This window comes from Protopterus annectens, chromosome 12.part0, assembly GCF_019279795.1.
Source record: "Protopterus annectens isolate FY-2018-M chromosome 12.part0, PAN1.0, whole genome shotgun sequence".
Classification (NCBI taxonomy): domain Eukaryota; kingdom Metazoa; phylum Chordata; order Ceratodontiformes; family Protopteridae; genus Protopterus; species Protopterus annectens.
Window position 1 is genome coordinate 1,503,940,272 of NC_056746.1, and position 16,196 is coordinate 1,503,956,467.

The following is a 16,196-nucleotide window of genomic DNA, read 5'->3' on the forward strand; positions in this document are numbered from 1 at the left end:
CTTGCATTTTCTGATCAAAGCAGTAAGTTCTTCTGACTTTGTCCTTACAAAACGTTAAACTTTACTTATAACAACCACTCAACCTTTACCCATCATTAATCTGTTTAGTATTTACTTATTGCATTTGTTAACCAGGATAGTCCTCTGGAGTGAAATGTCCCTCTGTTTTGGTGGAGTCTCAGGGATAACAGCTCCATTTCATGCAACAAGTTAAGATGAATTTTTTTAAGACCTTTTATTTATTTTTTATTTAACATTTGTTTATCGAGAAAGTCCGAGTAGGACAGAGCCCATTTTCAATGGAGACCAGGGGAGAAAAGCAATTAAATAAATGACATAGTTAATTACAAAACTACATACATACAAGAAAACAGCTGCATTGAATTACGAGTAAAGTATGACATAAAATATATACATGCTGTATTTGCTACAAAAGAGTAACAAAAGTTTAAACATTACTACAGTATTACATGCATTAGCTAGTAATAGCTTAAACTGTGCAAAACATTTAGATACAGACATTAGATTAGTGAGTACTGTATCACCAATGAACATATCCTGTAAAGCAATAGTGCAGAGTGAAAGTGGAAGTCAAGGAAGGACAAGGACAATCCTGAAGTGGACTTAGCCAGTAGGAAAGAGTTAGTAAAGCCAGCTGAATGGGAATAAGAGGTGAGAGGACAGGGAGTGATCAAAGCAAGGGAAAGACAGATAAGACAGAGTGAGAGAAGTTACGTTAAAGATAAGGAAATAGGAGATTTAACATATACTATCAGGAGAAGGAGTTGCAGGGAAGAGGGAGAGATGTTACGGTAAAGATATGGTGATAGCTGAGGGGAAAAGTGAGTGTTAATATATACAGGCATGATAGTAAGGGAAGAGAAAATGAATGAAATATTAGATGCAAAGGAGGAGGGGCGGTATGTGTATGCAGGAAAAGTAGTAAGTCAATAAGTTTAGTTACATACAATGAATGAAGCATGGTAGAAAAGTAGTCTGGCTAACCACTAGTCATGGGGAATAAGGTTTAGTCACGACTAGTGCATGGGCAAAGCCATTTGTTATTGAGGAAGATCCTAAGTAACTTTTGAAATTGAGTTGTGTCACCAGTAGTCATGATAGGCTGTGGAACAGTAGTCCAAATTTTGGAAACACAGAATAGATGGAGTCACTGGTGGTACTGTTGGATTAGGATACCTGTAGTAGGGATTTATTCAAGGACTGGAGGACTCGAGTGCTGGTGTGGGGTTGGAGCAATTGTTGAAGTCCAGGAGTTTTTTCAGGTTGGTGTACCATTCTGTGGGCAGTAAGGTGCTGAGTGTAGGTTAGGTAATCAGGTAATTCGAACCAGTTGAGTTGTTGCAAGGCAGAGCAGTGGTGAGACCTGTGAGGGGAGTTCGTAGTGAATTTAGCAATTTTATTGTAGCAGGTTTCCAGCTTGACCAAATCAGTTTTCTTTCGACTGGTGAAGATAGGGGAGGCATATAGCAGGGTGGAGAGTAGGTGAGTTCTGGCAATTAAAAATGAAAAGACCAATGGTTAGACCACAGCTGAAGAGAACAATGGAATAATCCACGTCAGGAAATAAATCACTTGCAGCTTCACAGTAGTGCCCTTTATAAAACCAAAAGTTGTAACTGAGATGTAGTAGTCAAGGTAGGAAACGGTTCACTTGCAGTTTCACACCACTTTATTAAACAAGAGTAAGTGCTTTCGCGATCTAAGTCAGCTGATCGCTTCTTCAGACTCATAAAAACAGTTAAAACATTGTTATTTAAAATATGGTTCAACCAATGAAAACACATACAGAACTATGACATAGACTAATTAAAATTGCTTACATCAGTACATTAATTTGCCTTATATTCTGCATAAGATGAAATAAAATATACATATAACAGACACATTTTATGTAATAATCCATATTACTTAATGTTTTAGTGGTCTGGATTTTAAAAAAGGTTTCAAGGAAACAGCATTGTTCAATCCAGGAGACCTATCTGCCTGAAGTAGTAAAATCCATCTTTGTTCGGCTTCCTCTACCTTATTCCTTATATCACCTCCCCTCTTACTTTTATTTATTATTTCTAAAACCATGAAATTAAAAGTATGTTTCCTATCTTCTTCTTCCACATGTTTTGCTAAAGCACTTGTGTCTTTTTTATTTCTTATATCTCTAAGGTGTTCAAGGATACGTTCCTTTAGACACCTATTGGTTTTACCTATATAAAAGGCATGACAGACAGTGCAGAAGCTGAAATAAACCAAATTTTGTGTTCTGCAGTCAGCATAAAAATCTATATCAATTATAAATCCTAGTGTAGGATGTTTATATGTAGATTTATTATATAAATATTCACATGCTGTACAATTTCTGCAAGGGAAAGTCCCCTGCCTATCAGATAGGATCATTCTTTCATTGTTTCTGGATTTATAACAGAGTTGCCTTTTTAAGTACCTCTTATTTCTAAAAGAAAAGCTGGGTCTAAGTCAGGATCCGACAATAAAACATTCCAATTCTTCTCAAAAATATTACAGAACCTTCTGATGTCACTTGAATAAGTTATAGGGAATCTAACTTTAAAATCATGACCTTCCTTGCTTTTAACATCTTCTATAGTATTTGAGAAGAGCGGTTTACATCTCCCATCCCTATTTTCAATGGTATATTTAGAGCTTTCATTTATGTCTTTCTTACTATAACCTCTGTTTAAGAAATCTTTCTCTAATATAGTCATTGTCTTCACAAAGCCTTCATCTGTATTATGTTAAGCGGCTTATTCTCATATATTGTCCTTTCACTACATTTTTTTGTACAAATGTTGGATGCATACTAGTCTTATGTAAGATACTATTTCTCCATGTAGATTTTCTATACATCCCTGTTGTAAGTTCGTCTAACGCTGTCTTCTTAACCAAAACATCTAGGAACTCAATAGAGTCCCTGGAATGTTGACTAGTAAATCTTAAAAATTCAGTGGTGCTATGTAAGTACTCCACCATCTCTTGCAACTCTTCACTAGTACCATCCCATAACAGGAAGACGTCATCTACAAAACGTATATACCATACAATTTTGCCAGCATATTTATTGCTAGCACTTAATACATGATCTTTTTCCCATGCAGCCAATGCTAAGTTGGCGTAGCTGTTAGCACAAGCCGTGCCCATTGCTACACCAACTTTCTGTAGATAAAACTTGCCATTGAATATAAAGACATTATTTTCTAGGACAATATCAAGCAACTCACATATCAAATTAATCTTAGTGCTTTGAAAAACTTGTTTCAAGGTCAGAATATCATGTATTTTCTCAATACCCCATTTATTCGGTATCACTGTGAACAGTGAAGTGACATCCATTGTCACAAACATATAATTTCTATTAATATTCCTGGTCTTATTATATAACAGTCGCAGAAATGCTTTGTATCCCTTAGTATAGTCTCACATGACTTTAGGACTATTTGTAAATTTTGTTCAATATAAATTGAGATGGCTTCTGTGGCCCATCCTTTACTGGATACAATAGGTCTCATAGGGGGCAGTGTGATGTCTTTGTGAATTTTAGGTAGACCATAAATAATGGGTATAGTTGGATGTTCTATCTGAAAGTAGTCAAACAATTCCTCTGATACATAATTAGTAATCAATAAGTCAAAAATATATACAGATATCCTGTCAATTATATCTTGTACTTGTCTCTCATTTAGTTCAACATAAGTATCTGTATCGAATAAGATCCAACAGGTACACACCCAGCCTCCGAAACACAGAACCAGCGATAAAACACCAAGTAACACACTAAATCGCATATATATCTGGTTCCTGTGTGGCAGTGTAGTCCAGATAACAACAGTTACTTCAAAGTCATCAGTAAAGGCAAAGACTCTCTTCAGAGGTATAAAAATATAAATCCTTTAATTCCTTTTTCACAACAAGTAAGCGCTTTCACCCGGAGGCTTCTTCAGACTAATACAAACAACAGTTCCCTCTCAATATTTAAATAGTCATGCATATAATTTCATTGGTCAATTGTGCAACTCATACTGTGTCACAGTATAACTAAATTAATACGCTCAAAAGCACTTTAAAACTACTCACTAAAATATGTATTGACAAATAAATATAAGTAGAGATTAAAAATATATATAGTTTAACATATATATAAAGAACATACAAATAATCTATCGTATGTACCTACATATTGTTCAGTGAACTATAAAGTATATAAACTCTAAAACATTAAAATATATAATGTGAATACGTGAAATTATACGCATGACTATTTAAATATTGAGAGGGAACTGTTGTTTGTATTAGTCTGAAGAAGCCTCCGGGCGAAAGCGCTTACTTGTTGTGAAAAAGGAATTAAAGGATTTATATTTTTATACCTCTGAAGAGAGTCTTTGCCTTTACTGATGACTTTGAAGTAACTGTTGTTATCTGGACTACACTGCCACACAGGAACCAGATATATATGCGATTTAATAAGTATCTGTATCATTCAAAAGTTCCATCATTTTCTTGTAATAAAAAACCTTATCCATTACTACTACACTGCCCCCCTTGTCAGCGGGCCTAATTTCAATGCTGTGAGAATCCTTTAGTTGTGACAGTGCTTCAGTTTCTGATTTACTCAAGTTATAAAATCTAGGTGGAAAATTTTTAGCATGCATTTCTCTAATTTCATGTTCACACAGATTAGTGAAATTTTCAACTGTGGGATGTATCTTGGGTACAAAGGCACTAGGTTGTTTAAACATATTATCAAATACATTTCTTTTAAACATGGTTTTAAGTGTTAGGTTACAAGAAAATAACTTCAGCTCTTTTAATAAATCAGTTAATACTGTTTTCTGTGCTGGAATAAAGTTCAGGCCTCTATTTAACAACGAGGCTTGTGCATCAGTTAAAGAAAAGCTAGATATATTAATTACCAAGTTTTTTGTTGGTTCTTGCTCCTGGTGTTCATATATACAGGAGTCACTCGTTCTCTCTGCTGTAATCGCGTTCTCCCTCTTTGATTCCTGCTGCTCGACCTGTCCCTTATTGGCAGCGTCTTCTTTAACACAAATGGAAGAATTGAGGTTTGTGTAACTTCCTTTTGCTCCAAAAAAGCTACTGAATCAGAATAACACTGGAATCCATCCTTCTGTTAGTGCAAGCCATTTGGAAAGTTTCTTTTGCCATTCCACCATTTTCAAATGTGGGAGGTTCTATACATACTCTCTCTGTGCTGACATCACTGTTCTCACAGGGATTCTGATTTAAAGGGGCAGTACTATGCATATTTGAATTTTCAGAAATCTGTACTGTGGTCATTTTTTCTACATTTTCTGTACTCACAGCTGTTCTTCTTGGCCACGAAAAGACCTCTTTACATTGAAAGTCATTGAGGTCCCTTTGCTGTGGTCTAATCATTGGTCTTTTCATTTTTTCGCTTGAGATGTATACCAGGCATTTATCCAGCTTTTGTTTTCTTTCACGAGTTCTGGCAATTGCCTGTCTTGTGGTGCTAGTAAGGAAAGGTTTGTGTTTGTACACAGCACCCAGTTCTGTGTATGTCTTTTTGACAGACTGGGATAGGTGTATATCAAATTTCAAATTACTGTCCATTAGCAACCTAGTAATTTTGTTTGGACTATGGTTGACATTATGGTATTACTGGAAGACTATAGTTGGAATGGAATTGTGAGGGTCACATGATTTAATGGGGTGAAAGAGCATGAGTTTAGTTTTGGATGAATTCAGGATTAGTTGAGAGTCTGATAACCAGGCTTCGACAGCTAGGAATGACTGTTGCATCCTTGCTTGGCGTTCTTTTAGGGCAGGTGCAGTACAGATGCTAGTAGAATGATCATCATATTAGACAATGGAGGCTAGAGAAGTAGCTGTATACAGCCTGTTGGTAAAGATACTGAACAGTAGGGGACCTAGAATTGAGCCTTGGGGGACCCCCCCCCGCATGGTAACGGGTAAGAGTTAGAGAGATCTAGTGGCCATTTGACAGCCTGTTGTCTGTTAGTTAAGTAACTATGGAACCATGCAAGTGATGAAAGGCATAAAGACAAGTTACAACTGTGTACTCTTTCAGAAACACTTGAGACTGCATACTTTAGTATAGAGATTACAATGCAGATATACTTGTTTATATAAATATGATTAAAGACATGTAAATAATATGCACACTGTACACATGCACACAGGCAATACAATAAGTTTGTTATTCTCATCTATGCAAACAAGCACGTATGAGTCATACATTCATGATGGGATGGCATAGTTTGTGAGTGGGTGACACGCGGTCAGTTTTAAGTTAAAGTTGAATATACATTTAGGTTTATGAAAGGTGTGTAATAGATAAGTTATTGTGCTGACAGTAGGGTGTTTGAAGAGTGTGAATGTGAAGAGTGGAATAAAAGAGAGTGGCCAGTAACTGAGGATGGAGAGTACGGGTAAGTATAACAGAAGTGTAAGGAAGTGAGCTAGTCGGGGTTTGAGCAAGAGTAGTGCCAGAAAGCCGTGAGGTGATTTGTTTTGAAGGTTGCAGTGTACTCTATTTCCCTGTTAAGTGGATAGAGTTCCAGATTCTATTCAGAGACTGAAATTTGGCTTTTAAAGTTGTAAGAGTTGTGTTAGGCTTGGCAGTGTTTGGGTTTGTGGGTGAGGTTATGCACTATAGCTAGTTGTGAGGCAGTTAACTAGTGAGGTAGTTCAGGCCAATGTAGCTGCTTGAGGGCTACACAGTGGTGAGTTTTATGGTATCAAACCTTACTATTTTGTTATAGTACTGCTTGTGCATTTTTTGGGCAGACTGCATGTACTAGTGTTGGCAGTAGGTGAGTTAATGGTATAGTTTTTTTGCATCAGATGTGAGGAACTGAAAGGTTCTTTATAGGGCACAGAGTTTATGGACTTTTTTTTTTTTTTTTACGTCAGGGATATAGTGATCCAAGTTCATATTCTGATCTATAAATATAGTAAAGTAAGGTCTTTTGGCTTTTCCCGGTTAGGGGTCGCCACAGCGGATCACCGGTCTGCTTATGATTGGCAGTGGATTTTTACGGTGTCGAGTTGCCAGCCTGGAGCCCAGCCTTCAAAGATGGCACACCCACTCACGCACACACCTATGTGCATGTCTTTAAAGTTCACTCGACCACAGCGAGGACATGCAGACTCCACACAGAAGGCACTCCAGCTGAGAATCGAACCAAACAGCCTCTTGCTGTGAGGCAACAACGCTAACTGCTGCACCACTGTGGCCTCAAATATATTGAAGAATAAGGGGCAAGAATAGATCATTTATGGGCCTTACTCTTAATAATGCCATCATTAACCTTTTACCAAGGTAAAGTTAATTTCCCTTTCACATGAAATACTTTCCTCTGTACTCATGCACTTTTTTCACACTTCCTGCCCTGCCAACATCCATCTTTCCACCATACCATTCTTTTCGAATGTCCCTCCTGTCCAGAGCTCTTTTTTAATTACAAGTCAGTCCAAGCCTCTGCTTCTACTTTATCTTCCAGACTCTCACCTAAAATATCCAAAACAATCTACTGTTCTTTGTGTTTCATAGCCCTGGACTTCAGAACTAGCATTAAATACTACCTGTGTTTATGTATTCTGACTTCAAATGGCTTAAGTCCTATTCTACCAGCACTTGTCATTTTAAACATTCTCATGTTTTATTGTCTGCCACGATATGGGAAACGTAGGCTACTTCATGTTATTACTGTTACTTCACTCGGTGTCTATGACTAATATGTTACTTACTATTCTGTGGTCGTACTTGTTTATTTCTACTTTTGTTAGTGTTTTGCTTTGCTTCTAGTTTATTTCTACTTAGTTTTTTGCTTTGCTTCTAGTTGAAATGTATCTGTTTACTTGAAAATAGTTGTTTTTTCCTTAAGGCTCTCCTGTGAATCTACTAAGTTTGCTGAGACTCCAACTCTCTGTTACGCACAATCCAATAAACAAACCAAATGACTGTCCATTTATATGCAACTGTGTACAACCATACAACTTGCTCAGTAGCTTGTGCTCTTCTGACAAAGACCTCTTACATAAATCGAACCTAATAACTGCAGGCTGTTCCCTCTACTCCTATCAAGTGTTAAAAATCACAAACTCCATCCCCATAACAGTAAGACAGGACTGCTCACTACAGTCATTCAAACTATAGCTAAAGTCTCATAGGTTCATAGGTTCATACTAGGCTATCTGCCCTAGGGCATTTATAAGCCTAGCCAGAGTGTGTTTGGCTTTCGCCACCCATTTTAAATTAATTTTGCTATGCCCTTTTTCGAGGTTAGTATACTGTGCCTCTGTCTAACAGTGACACAGAAGTGATACCCGGGGTAAACCTATGATCTCCCATCCACTCATCAAGATTCCTCTTGAAGAGAGTCAATGAGGGACTCTGCCTAACCTGGACTGGGATTTTATTCCAGAGTGAAGGGAGCCTCTGGGTTATGAATCTGTCTCTCCAGCATTTCCTATTTATTTCAGTGCTGAGGTTCAAGTCTCCCGAGCGTGTAGCTCGATGGGATTTGGATTTTCTGAGGTGCAGCATGTCCATTAATTCCGGGTTGGTCATGGCTTTATACGTCAGGCACCGATCGCCTCTGAGCAGGCGGTATGCCACTGAGTAGAGCTGGAGTTTCTTTAACCGGGCAGCATATGGCATCTGATTGAGCCCTTTGATCCTCTTGGTGAGGTACTTTTGGGGTCTTGTCAGTTGCTGCAGGTGTCTGGTAAGGTACATCCCAAAAGGGGCATTGTACTCAATTATGGGCCTGATGAGGGATGAGTAAAGAGGCACGATGACCTCCCCTGTTCTAGATGTGAATCCCTTCATGATTAGGTGGGCTATATAAAATGTTTTTCTAACCACTTTGGCCACGTGGTTGTCAAATGAGAGATTGCTATCAATTTGGGTCCCCAGGTCCCTAATTACTTCTTCTGTACTTAATGGATTACCACCTATGTGGTAATTTGTGGGCACTTTGTTTTTGCCAAAGGGGATGACTATACACTCTTTGGCGTTTAGCCTGAGGCCATGGCTCTGGCACCAGTTGTCTGTTTCTATGAGGCCCTTTTGGAGGATGCTTGTGTCGGCTGCAGAGTCGATTATGGTGCCCAGTTTGCAGTCATCTGCGAACTTGGTCAGCCACAGTCCTTCTGTGTTGGCCTGTACCTCCGAGAAATATATACCGAACGAGAGGTCCCAGGACTGAGCCTTGTGGGACGCCACTTGTAACTGGTTTGGAGTCTGACATGGCTCCAGCAATTCTAACCATGTGGGTTCTGTCCTTGAGCCAGTTTGCAACCCATCTAGTGACATAGGGGTTTATATTTAAGCTGGTGAGCTTATCTATAATGCCCGAGTGGGGTATTGTATTGAAGGCTTTTGCGAGATACAGGTAGGCTGTGTGGACCACCTTCCCCTCGTCAATGGCCTTGGTGACTGTTTCAAAGAAGTCAACCAGGTTTAAGAGGCAGGATCTGCCCTTAACAAAGCCGAACTGGGTAGGATCCAGTGTCTGTAGGTCCCCAATATCTTTATTTATGAGGTCCATGATGATCCTTTCCATAGCTTTGCAGACCAAGCTAGTCAGGCTTATGGGGTGATAGTTTCCAGGATCCGTTGAGGCACCACCTTTGTGGAGAGGGAACACTGTTGCTGTACGCCACTCTTTGGGTACATATCCTGTAGTAAGGTTGAGATTGAACAGTAGTTTTATGTTTGGGTTTAGCTCTTCTTGGAGTTCATGTAGGACGCAGCCCGGGACACCGTCTGGTCCCACTGATGCTGTGTTTTTTGCTTTGGAGAGGGCAGCACTTACATGAGCATCTGATATGTCGGCTCTGCAGGTGTGCTGCATGAGATTATCACATCACATTTATTATAAGCCTAGCACTTGTTCTCAAAACCTCTCTTCTAAGTAAGCACTCGCTAACTAAAGTAAGCACTACATCCACCCACCTTCCCTGTGAGTACCCACTTCCCTTAAAGGCACAGCACTCCCTTATAATATTCTAGCCTGTCGAGTGGTAGATTACTAGCATCCTCTCCGGTTCAGCTGGTTAATCTGGGAATCTTGAGACAATGCTACAATTGTCTCATGTACACAGACAACCCTCTCCTCCTCCCAACAAACACAAATACATGTGAGAGATGCAACTATATAGCCAAACTGGAGGCTGAACTCTCTCAACTCAGGACTGGCAAGACCAGACAGGAGGAGAAGGTAACCACACACACACCAAACCCAGTCCCCACATAGACCTACCACAACTGCAAACCAAACACATAATAACACAAAGACATACTCGGAGGCTCTAACAAAAAACTTACCAAAACAACAGAGGCTCCCAAAGCAGACTCCCAAAAATCCACCACCTCAAAACATAACACATGCAACACATACTTCAATAACTCAGTGTGTCAAACAATCACAGCCCTTAAGTCCAAACACCATGCCTGATACACTAGTAATAGGTGACTCTATAGTCAGACACATGACGTTCCGCTTACCAGGCTGAACAAGGAGAGGGTAATGGTGTGCCGCTTATCGGGAGCAAGGATCCGCCACATAACATACGCACTCAGGTCACTCCAAAGCAAGTACAAATATGACTCCGCCATTGTCCATGCCGGCGTGAATGACCTGAGACGTACCTCCCTGGACTTCATGAAAAGAGACATAGAGGAGCTCTCTGATTATGTAGCCCAGGCTGGTATGACCCTGACCCTGAGCAGCATCTTGCCCTCACCAAGAATTATGCCACAATACAAAGACAAGATGATCAGCTTTAATAATTGGCTCAAATACTGGTGTCATTCTAGGGGGATCCAATGTCTGTCTGCTTGGGATGACATGCTGGACAAGCCACACTGCTTCACAAGGGACAGCTTGCATCTGTCACCACTGGGCTTCCGGATATTGGCTAAGGCTCTTGCCTCCCCCATAGTGCCTTTTTTAGGCAAGGCTCAAAAGACAAATCCACCTCCTTAGAAAACAAAAATGGAAAAAAATGAAGGGTAATGCTGCTCAACGCCAGAAGTCTAAATCTCAAGATGCAGGCTCTCGAAGCACTCCTCAGTATGGAGAACATTGATGTCTGTGCAGTGACTGAAACCTTCAAGGCTCCTGAGAGCACCCCAGCACTACCAGGCTATACCTCGTATCATGCTTTTCGGCCCCAAAACTCGGGCCAAACCAAAAAGGGAGGGGGGAGTGTCCATATTCATCAAGGACACCCACACCTCCAGGTTAGTGGCAACACATGAAGCATCAGAGACCATCCAGGTGCAACTAACCGTAGGCAAAACTGCTATACAACTGGTAGCATGTTACAGACCACCCTCCCAGTCTCAGGAACCCCACTCAGCCTTCCTGAAGACATTGGAGGATATGAATGTCTCACCAAACACCATCATATTGGGAGACTTCAACTACCCTAACATAGACTGGGTGCATTATTCTAGCCCAAACACCCTAGCCCAAAGGTTCCTGGAATTCATAAATTCAAATGCAATGTAACAGCTAGTCACCTCTCCCACAAGGGGAGATAATATACTAGACCTGATCATCACAAACATGGGGACAAAGTGTTCCACACCGGAAGTATACCCCTCACTAGTGAGATCTGACCACAAACTAATTACCCTGGATATACATATCCCACCTCCACCCCCAACACAAAAGACTACAGTGAAAAACTTCTCAAAAGCCGACTTTACACTTCTTAAAACTGAGATGGTATCCTTTAAGCCCACTGGGCTAATGGAAACCACATCCCACAATGCAGAATCCTTCACAAATGCTTTCTACGGACATCTCCAAGAATGCATGGATCATGCAATCCCAAATAAAACCAAGACCCTCTCCACCAAGGGCAGGCGTCCTGTCTGGTGGACCCCAGCCATAAACAAATTGTATAACAAAAGAAGGAAGCTACTGCACGACAGAGCAAAATCCCATAAAGAGAAGGCATCTCTGATCAGCACTAGTAGAAAGCTACGTTCTCTCATAAAAACATCCAAGGCCAACTTTGAGAGAAAAATCGCTATGGACACTAAAGATAACCACAAGGCCTTCTTCAGCTATGTTAGAAACCTGGGCGGAAACCTTCAGATATGTTCAAAGTTAGTTCACAATGACAAAAAATACACTGAACCCACAGATATTGCCAACATTCTGGCAGACAGGTTCAGTGCAAATTTCTCCCCTCCCTCACCCCCAAAAGAAGAAATACTTATCCCAGCTCAATGTAACCTCCCTGTCATCTCAGATGTCCAGGTGAGAACCGCCCTCAGCAAAGCTATAAACACAGCATCAATGGGACCTGACGGTATCCCGGGTTGCGTGCTACGTGAACTCCAAGAGGAGCTAAACCCGCACGTAAAAATGCTATTTAACCTTAGCCTTACTACAGGATATGTACCTGAACACTGGCGTACAGCAACAGTAGTCCCACTCCACAAAGGAGGCACCTCTACAGACCCTGGTAACTATAAGCTTAACCAGCCTGGTCCTGCAAAGCTATGGAAAGAATCATTATGGAACTCATAAACAGTGACATTGGGGACTTACAGACACTTGATCCCACCCAGTTCGGCTTTGTAAAGGGCAGATCCTGCCTTTTGAACCTGGTTGACTTTTTCGAAACAGTCACTAGAGCCATTGACGAGGGAAAAGCAGTCCATACAGCCTACCTGGACTTGGCTAAAGCTTTCGACACAATACCCCACTCTGGCATCATAGACAAGCTCAACAGCTTAAATGTAAATCCATATGTCACAAGATGGGTGGCAAACTAGCTAAAGGATAGAACCCATAAAGTCAAAATCGCTGGAGCCATGTCAGACTCAAAGCCAGTCACAAGTGGTGTCCCACAGGGCTCTGTCCTGGGAGCCCTCTTGTTCGGCATTTATTTCTCAGATGTGAAAGCAAACATGGGAGGGTTGTGGCTGACAAAGTTCGCAGATGACTGCAAACTAGGCACCATAGTCGATACACCAGCTGACACATACATCCTACAGAAAGGTCTCACTGAAACGGACAACTGGTGCCGGAGTCATGGCCTTAAACTAAATGCCAAAAACTGTATAGTCATCCCCTTTGGGAAAAACAAAGTACCCACAAATTATCACATAGACAGTAACCCACTGAGTATGGAAAAAGTAATCAGAGACCTGGGGACCCAAGTCGATAGTGACCTCTCATTTGACACCCACGTTGCCAAAGTGGTTAGAAAGACTTTCTACCTTGCCCACCTTATCATGAAGGGATTCACATCCAGATCAAAGGAGGTCATTGTACCCCTATACTCCTCCCTTATCAGGCCCATGATTGAGTACAATGCCCCATTTGGTATGTACCTCACCCGGCACTTGCAACAGCTAGAGAGACCCCAAAAGTACCTCACCAAGAGGTTCAAGGGTCTCCAACATATGTCATATGCTGCCAGACTAAAGAAACTCCAGCTCTATTCAGTAGCATACCGCCTGCTCAGAGGTGATCTGTGCCTGACGTACAAGGCCATGTCCAATCAGGAACTGATGGACATGCTCCTCCTCAAAAAATCCAAATCCATCAGAACCACGAGAGCTAAAGATTTACACCTCAGCACAAATATGAATAGGACATGCTGGAGGGACAGATTCATAACTCAGGGGCTTCCCATACTCTGGAACAGAATCCCAGTTCATGTTAGGCAGAGCCCCTCACTGACTCTCTTCAAGAGAAATCGTGACGAGTGGATGGGAGATCGTAGGTTTACCCCAGGGGTCATCTCTGTGTCACTACTAGACAGAGGCACAGTAAACTAATTCTATTATGTAAGGGGGTCTTCACTGTGTCACTACTAGACAAAGGCACAGTATTCTAAATCTATACTGTACACTTTTGTACCATTACGTGGGGTGGCAAAAGCCACATCACTATGGCTAGGCTTATAAATGCCCCAGGGCAGATAGCCTAGTACCAAACTATGAAACTATAAACTCCTTTTCAACCTCATCCCTGCTCAAGTCCTTCCATACCCCCCCCTCCTCCTACATGTAGTTTAACTCACTCTCTTCCCTCACTTTTGTTACACTCCTTCACTACCCTTGTCTTTTTTTCTCAGCATTGTTCATCTTGTAAGACATACTGCATTCTGTTGAAAATAACAATATGGCTGCCTGCATACTTTTAACAATTTTGAAATGCATTTCTTTGTCTTTTGAAAAATGTTGTAAAGACTATTTTATATTACCGCCTTTCAAATGTTAGTGTCACTCTGTCAGTTACAGCAAATATCTCTAGTGTCTGTAGACTACCAGAAGTAAGCCTCATTTGTAAGAATCTCTCAGTATCAAAAATGTTTATACACTCATCCTAAGGATGTGTGTCAACTGTAGAAGTCTTAAGTATCTAAAGTGTTTGTACCTTCATTGAAAGAACAAACGTCCCTGTGCACGGATCAGTCAGTAGTTATAGTATCTGCAGACTCACCATAACATCATATACTCTGATCATAAGAATAATCACTTGGTACCTATAGTAATTCAATCACAGTAAGGACAGATACCCCAGTGTAAGCGTCAGTTAGTATTTAATGCAGCTGATGGTCAGTTGTGAGAAGGAAAAAAGAGGGGAAAAACTATACTGCCAGCCCTCTCCCCTAAGGACATACACTCATAATAATCAGTCAGTACCTACAGCATTTGCACATTAACCCGAAAGGCAGATGCCTCTGTCTATTATGAAGGCCAGAAGTCCCCTGAAGGCTGGAAACCAGAGGTCACTGACCTGCTTTCTCACACTCAACTTAGAAGCAACTGGAACATGGATAATGCAGCCAAAGGATTATCAGAGCTGTTAACTTTATTGTGATAAACAGGTTGCATACAACTATTGTGTCTGATCTGCAGCAAAACTAAGTATGTCTGCCCACATCTACAATGTGGCTCATCATCTTCAAATCTGGCATTTATGATCTAAAGATATTTGAAAAAGCTTTCCTTTGCTGAGGCAATATGGGAGCTAATGAAGTATGTTTCAGCACACTGGCTCCTGAAAACACAATGGCACTCAGTTATTAAAAAAAATACATTTAGGCCAATGCGCCACTGTTAATTCTTTCAAGAGTGAATGCAGGAGAGATTTTAGTAAGTTTAACTTACTTGTTATACATACATTCTTTTCCTTATCTGCTTTCTGTATCGTTTCCATCATCTAGGGGTTACCTTTTGGTACTTTTGAAAGTCACTCAGAATCCAATGTCAGCTCTTACTTAAGTCAGAACTTCAGCACCCCTCCAACCCAAATGTGCAGGGCTCTGTCCGGATCAACATTGTTTTGTCATAACATGCAAATATCTTTCTTGTTATAAACTAAACACAGAACATTCCTATAACTTGTGTATAGAAAAACAGTGCTGTAACACCCGAATGTTCCGTTTGTAAATTAAAAACTATTTCCAGTGCAGTCTCTGAATCATGTCCTGAACAGAAACCCACACATCATACCTCTCAACCTCTTAGCATATGAAATCTGGACAACATCTAAAATAATTGGAGGACAAAGGCCCAAACGTAGGGATAGATTTTAAAACATTGCTCTTATAAACTTAGCAAGCTGTTAGAATAACACGATTTGTGTTAACATGGATTTTTTGAAGGATATGATGTCTGAAACTCAAATTTATATAATTATTTAGTGACTTCAGTCCTCACCGATTTGCCAGAAAACCACAACTTTTATAAGGAACAGACCAAAAATATCAAACAAAAGTCTGGATGGCTTAGAATTATTCCCGACACTTGGAAAACCTCTTACAGTTGAGATACATGGGTACTTACTGTTAGAAACAGTTCAATTTCTTTCCAAGTATCACTCAGAAATCTGATATTTGAATCGAATCTGGATGTGATGCATAACTTCTTTCCATTATTCAGAGTTAACTCCAGTTGAGGGAGATTCTTTCATGCTCTAATAGCTTTCTTACAGTTTGAAACACTGTAGTTCAAGACTCGCATAACTAAAGGCCTACACTGTGTAAATTCTGAGTCTGTACAGAAAAATATTACTGTTTCAGACCTTAGATTCTCTCCCCACCCAGTAAACAAAATAACAAATACCCATTTCCTTGGTTGAAAATTCAAGGCAATGAAGAAAAAGTAGGTCAGCACATCCCAT

The 16,196-nt window shown here is 40.4% G+C and overlaps 1 protein-coding gene across 1 annotated transcript in view; it reads right to left on the bottom strand.

The window, feature by feature from the left end:
• The window catches only part of LOC122817260 (zinc finger imprinted 3-like), a 327,112-nt gene that overhangs the window by 310,380 nt on the left and 536 nt on the right, over positions 1 to 16,196 (bottom strand). The window lies entirely within an intron of this gene.